The sequence below is a fragment of the Lepisma saccharinum genome, chromosome 4 (genome assembly GCF_977018435.1).
Source record: "Lepisma saccharinum chromosome 4, izLepSacc3.1, whole genome shotgun sequence".
NCBI classification, from domain to species: Eukaryota; Metazoa; Arthropoda; class Insecta; order Zygentoma; family Lepismatidae; genus Lepisma; species Lepisma saccharinum.
In genome coordinates, this window is record NC_139232.1 from 67983031 (window position 1) to 67992187 (window position 9157).

Genomic DNA, 9157 nt, shown 5'->3' on the forward strand with positions numbered 1-9157 from the left:
CAAAGCACTGATACAAGTTTGTGTCTTTGAACAGATATTGCATCTGTTTGATTGATTTATCATTCTCATAGTGGAAATTTTGTTTACATGAGTGGCGTGCGCGTTCTAATCGACGCCCCACAGAACTTTTTGGTTGCGCGTTTTAACCGTAGCACCTACTTGGATGCGCGTGTCAATCGTTTGCACCAAGTATACACTCTGTTGTACCTAGTTAGTGTTGGCGCGTTCCAATCGCAGCCGCAAGGGAGGATATTAGTATTATTCCCAAAGCTTAAAGGAAAAAGCTGGAAAAGGATAAAGGAATTCGTTAAATAGTCAAAACATAAATAAATTGAAATCCAGAGGGAAGTTCACAAAGAAGACAAGAAGGAAGTCCAGATCCAGAACGTTCACTAAGAAGGAAGTCCAGATCCTCTATATTGAGAAGGATGTCCAGATCCAGACAGTCCATTGAGATGGAAGTCCCGATCCAGATTGTTCATTAAGAAGGAAGTCCAGATCCAGATCTGTCCATTACGAAGGAAGTACAAATAGAAGAATATTCAAATAGAGAAAATAAATAATAAAAAGCATATTGAGATGAAAATTGACTGTAAACGAGAAAATTATAGAAGAAAGTAGCTTATCCTGTAAATATTCTTACTCCATGTATCCTGTGTTTAAATAATATATTCGTTTAAACGTCTCCATTGGAAGGCATCCTGTCTGGTTTCGTTGTCTACAAAGAACCCTACCCTGTAGATAAGCTAGCTGAGTTTTAAGATTAAGGTTTATGTACCTTTGCACCAAATGAAGGTAGCAAATCTATGGTGAGATAAGTAAAATTCTCTGTTATACCTTGTATTGTAATTATGTAGATTTGTTTATATTTCAATTCAGGCAACCTATTTTTAGTATAAATCAAAACAGAGTAAATATATACATTTAATAAAGTCATTATTTTTTAATGAATAAACAAAGGTCTACAATGTGCTTTATAAGAAGAACCTGAAATATCCCTGATGGCTTTCTTTTTCAATAGCAAAACGTCATTGACCTTACAGGAATTCTCCCATAGGATTATTCCATAAAATATAATTCTTTGAAAAAATGAAAAATAAGAAGTTCTAATATAGTCAACAGGTACACAATTTTTTAGACGCCATAGCAAATAAATAACTCTAGACAACTTACTACTAATATATTTAATATGCGGTTCCCACGTTAATTTGTTATCAATTTGTAATCCTAAAAACTTAACACTAATGTTGTCATCTAAAGGTGGCCTATCTCTTAAACTAAAGCTTAATTGCTGTGTTTTATTTTCATTTAATAAAAGCCATTTGCTGTAATCCAATATGATGCTTCTGATATTGCGTCTTGAACCATAGTTCCCCAAGAGGTACAAAAATCGAAGTAAAATAAACTAAATCAATCAATCAATCAATCAACCAACCATAGTTCCAAGATCCGTAAAATCCTTGCTAGTGTTGAAAAAGCGGTATCATCTGCATATAATGTTGTATGTGTTTTAACATATGATGGCAGATCATTTATCATTATAAGGAACAAAAAGGGGCCAAGAACAGATCCTTGTGGGACTCCAATCTTAACCTGTTTAAAATTAGATTTCTTCTTATCAACACAAACCCTTCTGTCTACGGTTCTCTAAATAAGACTTCATAAGATTGAGACCAATACTACCTATACCATATTTAGCCGTTTATTTAGTAATAGTGTATGATCTACACAATCAAAAGCCTTACTCAGATCACAAAAGATGGCCTGAGCAAAGTTTTTGTTCTCAAAAATATTTTTAACCAAGGAAACTATAGCATCAATTGTTGATCTCTTCTTCCTAGAACCAAACTTATTTTGTATTGCAAGGAAGCAAAAGTGCTGTAGTGCAACGAGGCAGTGATGAGCCACTGAGGCCTCAACACATTCAACAGTGTGTAAAAGCCCCCCCCCCCCAAAAAAAAAATGCATTGGAGATATTTTACATCCAGTTGGCCAGGAAGTAGCTATTGTACCTATTCAGGGGATGATGACCTTACAAGAGTGCACTGACTGACTCGCTGTCAAGGAAAGTAGTACGAGGCAGTGTACCTCATTGTTATGCTGACGACACGCAGCTGATGATGCCAGTAGATTCCAAAAATGCCAAACCAGCAACTGATTTCCTGAGTCGTAACCTTGATGCTATATATAAATGGTGTAAACGGAATGGCCTTGTAATTTATTTATTTTATTTATTTATTTAATAGAAGATTCCAAATACAGCGTTAGCCATTTTACATTGGAACGTTTATATAGAACATAAGGACAAAAAAATAATAACATAATACAACAAAAATAATAACATAAAAAAATTACATGGGGTTAAGAGACTTACATACTTTTAGCTAACTTTCTTCTAAAACGGTCCAGATTTTCAAAAATGTCTATTTGGCTTACTAGATTATTATATTCACTGGGCAGTCTATGGAACAGAGAGCGCTGGATGAGGCACAATCTCGGCTTCTGAGAAGCAAAAAGTTGAATGCTTCTTGTTGAGCGGGCAGACACACGAAAGCGAATTTCCTGAAGAAGGCGGTTAGTTCTGATGTTGCCATTCACTATTTTATGTAGAAGTATATGGTCAGCCTGTCTATGTCTCTCTTGAGGAGTTTGGATATTTAACATCTGCAGGAGGATGGACTTTTGCAAGTGTTTTGTGGACGGAATTCGGTGTCGAACAATGGCCAAGAAGAAATTTAGGACGGAATTTAGTCTATCTGAATTTGAGGGGCATGCCATAGACCAGATCGGAGAACATTTAGGTGACACAAAAGATTTGTAAAAGGTGCTGAGGGCAGCGAAGTTGTTTATTTCCGTGAAACGATAGAGAAGACCCAGCATACGCATTGAACCCCTTGTGACTGCAGAGATGTGCTCAGAATAGGAACGTTTCTCGTCAAATATGACGCCCAGGTCCTTTTGTGCGGCATCTCTTTGAACACAATTATTTTTTTATGAAATATTTAGTATTAAATGTGTTTTTCTTTAAGGAGAAGGTCATCATGGTACATTTTTGAGGGTTGAGTTTTAAGTTCCATAATTCACACCACTTTATTAGAGAATCTAAATTATTTTGCAGAAGTGTCATGTCACTGAAATTGGAGATTTTACTATATATTTTGCAATCGTCAGCGAACAAGAGAAGGTTTTTGCATGAATCGGAAAGATATTTTGGAAGATCATCAAGGTACAGGATGAAGAGAAGAGGTCCAAGAACACTGCCTTGAAGTACACCAGAAGATACAGCTTGATAAGAAGAAGACATTCCGGAAAGAACAACTTTTTGTTAACCTCGGTAACTGCTGCTTTACATTAGGTAATTGGTTCTAGCACTGCCATAAATTAAATTCAAATAAATTGGTTATCAATTAATATTAATGATGTGAGGATCCCACTGCACAACTGTTAAGAACTTAGGTATGGTATTTAATCAGAAGCTTGACTGGCAAAACCAGGAAACGTTTCAGAGTTCAAAAGCTTATGGTACTTAGATAACTTTATAAATGATCGCACTGACTTTCGACTGATGTTAAATTACGTCTTATGCAAGCTCTCGTTCTTCCCATCTTCGATCATTGCGACGTTGTTTACGGTGCTAATTTAACAAAAAAAAAAAAAATGATAAAATCGTAAAAAAAAATACACTGTCTTACTTAAATGAGGTTTGGCTGAACATGACACGACACAGAGAACTACATCTGGCCTGCACAATATTCGAAATTCTGCAAACAAAACACCAATGTGTTTATACGACACACTCCGATTTAAGCCCCTATCACACGGAACTGGATTTCTAGTTGGAATGCTCTAGTTGACGCTGGACTGGCTACCCATTTGCTAGTTTTCGCCTCACACGGTACTTGTTATACCGTACTTGTCGATAGTCTTTCGTTCCCATAATGGCGGCCGCGCGAGATGTAAACAACGTATCACTTCACACTTTTAAAATACGATAACTATTCAACCGAGAGGAATATCGCATCGCATTAAATGGTTTTAGGTAGAGAAGAACGGCGCTGATAAAAGACATACTTTACAACGTTTACTATACACGTATGGAAGAATATTTTAGCTTTTTCAATTGTAAACATGCCTTTCGTGTTGTATGCACTCGGAAGCCACAGACAAAAAAAAAGGCTACTTTACAAACTCACAGAATATCTTCACATGGCCAAACTTTGCTCTGATTGGCTGTTCCACAGAATCTAGTCGAAGAAGTTAGTAGCAATTAGAACATGTCCTATTCCTCAAAACCAGTCAAGCAGTCAGCCAGGCGGCCATGATTACTACCCAGAAAGTCAGTTCATCGCCAACCAGGGCTTTCCAACTAGAAATCCAGTTCCGTGTGATAGGGGCTTTAGACACGACATACACAACTACACGACGCGTTAAGTGGTAGAGTAGCCACAGGCTGAACATCACTCATGGATAAAGAATTTCTAAAGTGTAAATCACCAACCCTTAGACCTTCTGTAAACAAACTGTCTCACAGATTCGATGTATCACTCCGTGTCAGCTGATTCATGACCGCAATCATCTGCTGTTACACTCATAGTTCGCCGCACCAATTCATTTTATATAAGAGTCTCTGAATGTGAGAACCCGCTCTCAAAACATCAGACGAATATGCAGCCGCATACATTGTTACTTTCCCGGTCATTCTCTCTTTCATAACTCTTAGAACTTCAGACACTGACACACCACTGCTGCTTTGAAAACAAGCTCGGAAAACACGGAGACCTTCCCGCACGCATAGAACTCGCAATGTTATTTTTCTAAGGACAAGTCAGGCAATATTACTAAGCCCAGCGACAGGTTAAGTTTGCAGCAACTTTTCACATATATAGATCCAAACGTACATGCAGAATATAGTTCCACTGCAATATTGCCGATTTTCTCACTGTCTGTGATATGACAGCTTGGCGGTTAAGGCAAGACTGGCACAGGAGATGCTGAGCGCTGTTCTAGCGTGGATTAATACATAACATCTGCTGCAAAGTTAACCTGTCGCGGGGCTTAAGTGGTACTACTTCCTTGCTGTTCACATGATTACACTGTGAGACAATGAAAATTGCCGCAGAACAAAAACATGTGATTCCTGTGGAGTTCCGTGCCCTGATGACGATAGTGAAAACCGTTTTTCGGTATCACCTAAACTTTTCTCTGGAAACGCAATTTTATCAGCGCACGACTGCATGTAATTTTTTTCGTGACGCTTATCAGCACAGCCTGTTACTAGGGCTTGACAGTGCATAGGGGAGGGGGTGGAGAGGAAAGGGATAGATAGCCACTTGGTTGAGGTATAGTGGAGTTGTAGTTATTTGTAGATGCAAACAGTTACAACTGGTCCCGAATCAGAGCGCAATACACGCTAAATAAGTATAATGGTGGCAGGATGCCTCATATCTCCAGGTAAGTAGTATTATTCGCACCAAATATCTATTCTACTATTGAAACAGTCTAAAACACGCAACGTGTTAAAAGTAATTATCTTCACAAACTGTACGATTTCTCGAGTCGCATATTTTTCTCGATATCGTGAAGACCGATTTTGAGAAACGATGCCTCCCCGATTGCGCAGTGATAGCGTTGTTGCCTTGTAATCGAGGGGTCCCGGGTTCGATACATGAGTGGAGGTACACAGTGGTCCGGATCTTACTTTAAACTGTAGGTCCAGTCCCGATTTGCCTTACTGTGCATAAAGTGGACTTAAAATCACCTACTCAACTCCTTAACAAACTTTTCGAAGAATCGAAAATTTAAACAAGAACAAGTAAATACATTTTTGGGTAACAGTAGGATAAGCCGGAGACGGATTTCTTAAAATTTACAGGAGAAAAGACGAGAAAGTACTTACGGAATTGTGTTCTTGAGGTCTTTACGAAGCCGGAGGTATTGTTTTTTAGAATCGTGCTACGTTTTTTGCCCGTGAAAAAGGTATTTTTCGTCAATCGTGCATCTCCGTTGTGCGATAGCTCGTGCCGCCATTACCGTTGACTACGTGAATCAAATGTTCCGTGCGTTTGGTTATGTAACCCCCTCACAGTGTAGCAACCACGCGGAAGTTTGACAAGATGACGTGTCAAGGTTGCGTGGTGAAAATGTTCCCGGATATTGAGGATCCTCGAGATTTTCTAATCGAACATGGAATATTGAAAGAAGAAATGGAATGTCCGAAATGTTCAAGTAGCCTATGTGTAAGCTGCACATTGCTCGGGGATGGAAAATGGCTGTACATATGTTCGAAAAGAGTGCAGGGGCGTGGTAAATTAAAGCATAAAAGATTTCCATGTGGATTCAAAATCTCTGCAAGGAAGGGTACATTTATAGGACAAAGTAAATTAACTGTTCAGAATATCGTGAAATTTTGTAAAATTTGGCTGTTGTTGCCCTACCCAAGACAAGAGTACATGAAATTCGAACTGAACATGTGTTCAATAACAATTGTGGATTGGTCCAACCACTGCCGGCAAGTGTGCGAAGACTGGGTTATTGCCAATTCGAGACCAATAGGAGGTCCTGGAGTGGTTGTAGAAGTTGATGAAGCAAAGTTCGGAAAGACCAAAAGATGTTTGAATAGAAGAGCACGTCCAGTTGGGGGTCAGTGGGTGTTTGGAGGTATTGAAAGGGAGAACAGTGATCGTTTCTTCATGGTTCCTGTAGAAAACCGCAACGAACAAACTCTGCTACAAGTAAAACAGCAATTCATTCTTCCTGGAACAACCATTATTTCAGATTGCTGGAAAGCATATATAAACTTGCAGGGAGCAGGGTACACGCACCTCAGAGTTAACCACAGTGTGGAGTTCATCGACACACCTGCAAGTGGACATATCCATAATCAAAACCAGCAAAGAATGAGAGGCGCCAATGTAGAAGTTCATTCTCAAAACATTGAAAGAGCCTGGCGTAATGTCCGTCATTCCATCCCAATGTTTGGTCGCAAGAAACATCACTTCACGGGTTACCTATCGGAGTACCTCTTCAAGAAAAAATTCCCACTTGAGAGAAGAGTCCATGAATTTTTTAAGCATGCCGGTCGCATGCAATACATTTAAGTGTTGTGAAAGTTATTTTTTTTTCGGTGAAATTAATAAAATGATTTTTTTTGGTGAAATTAATAAAATACATTTAAGTGTGGTGAAAGTTAATTTTTTTCTGTGAAATTAATAAAATGTTTCTTTTTGGTGAAATTAATAAAATGAATATTTTTTTTTTGGTGAAATTAATTTTTCTACATTTTCGTAACCTAACTGAACCTAACCTAACTTTACGTGAATGGTTTGTGGAACAAGTTTCGATAGCTCTTTGTGGAAAAATTGTCGATGAAAAACATTTTGTGAATAGCCTGTGCAACATTTATAGGTTCATAAGTTTGGCAACACTGCACATCATCTGACAGTACTGCATATCAGCTGACGACAGACAACGTGAGTCAAGCTTTGGCCGCCGAATTAGGAACGACAAATAAAGAATCATAACGTTAAAAGTAACGTGTTTTTCATGGAAAAAAAGTTATCGCCAGCTTCAAAAATCTTCCGCACTGCATATGAGGTAAGTAGCAATGATTTTTATTTGAAAACAACCGAGTATAAAGTGTCTCCGGCTTATCCTACTGTTACCCATTTTTGTCATTTTGAAGTAAATTATTATTATTATTGTTATTATTTTGGGTATTTTTTGTTCGTATGAATCTGCCTCACACAGTAAGCTTATTTTGTTAAGTCAGTACAATAACAAATAACAAACCCTTGCAATAAGTCACTGGAAAGACATGTGAGGTTGCACATATATTTAAGCATCTATAAATAAATAATAACCCGTGGTTCGACAGCCCTGGAAGGGCCTTGGTCTATCTCCCGACTGCCAGTCCCTCCCACAATCCTACCTAGAGGTGTGGAGATCTTTAACCAGTATCGGGGTGACGTGGGGTCAGCACGTCGAACCCCCAATTGTTATAGGGGATATCCGTAAAGAATAATTATATTCTTGTGGTAAGGAGTCGTTGTCATTTAACAAACTTTATTGATTTATTCCATCAGCATTATTTAAAATGTAGTGCCATACTGAACTTACCAACTTATCAAAGGCACATTGATTGCTAAATGAGGCATTTTCCTTGTGTTGCAGAGCAGGTTCAGTTTTTGGAGTATTGCAATGTTTTACACAGTCCGTTCGAAGAATTTTTAGAATATTGATTGATGTTTTGTCAAAGGGACCACCCCCGAATAAATATCTGTGGATGTTTTAAAGGCTTCATCGTATTTAAGAAGGTAATTTTTCCGGTGCAACTTTCCTCCGTACAACATGTCTTTTGCCACTCAAGCTGAAGAGCCGATTCATAGGTGCAACAACCTTGGCAGAAAGAGGTAACATTATAGTATGGGGGTGACGGATTTCTTCAAATTTACAGGAGAAAGTACTTACGGAAATCATTTTCTATAGCGTTGTGGAAGTTCGTGAATGTAGTTTTCATCCATTTTAATGCGAATGTTGTTTTCTGCGAAAATCTCTGTCCGTCACGCTGTTTCTGCTGCCGCCATTTGCTTTCTGCACGAGAGTACAATGTTTCGTGTGTTAAGATGATGCAACCCCATAGTCTGTTTCAGCCTCGCCGTATTTTCACTAGAACATGACGTGTCGAGTATTTTTTTTTTAACTATGCTTGCCTAACCTAACTTAACCTAACCTAACTTTACGGAAAATGGTTTTTGGGGCTAACGTGAATGGTTTTTGGGGCTAACGTCAATGGTTTGTGGGGCTAACGTCAATGGTATGCGACGTATTAGCATAATTTCAAATCCGGGCACGAAAGTAGGCATTATCCGGTGAACGAGGTTGCAGCACTGCATAAATCGACAAAACACTCACACAACGCGCCCGGAACCAGTACGCTATCGCCCGCCATAATGTGTTACAGAATCGAAATAACAAGTAACAGTAAGTACTCGTAAATGTAAGAAATAGACATTGTCTTAGTTAGAAATGCATTATTTCACCGTAGGAAATGTCCAAAATAGTACGTTAGCAATGTAAAAAAGTGCGAAATATATGATTTATAGGTGTCACCCCCATACTATAATAGTACCCAGAAAGAAACTCTCGTAACATTATCGTA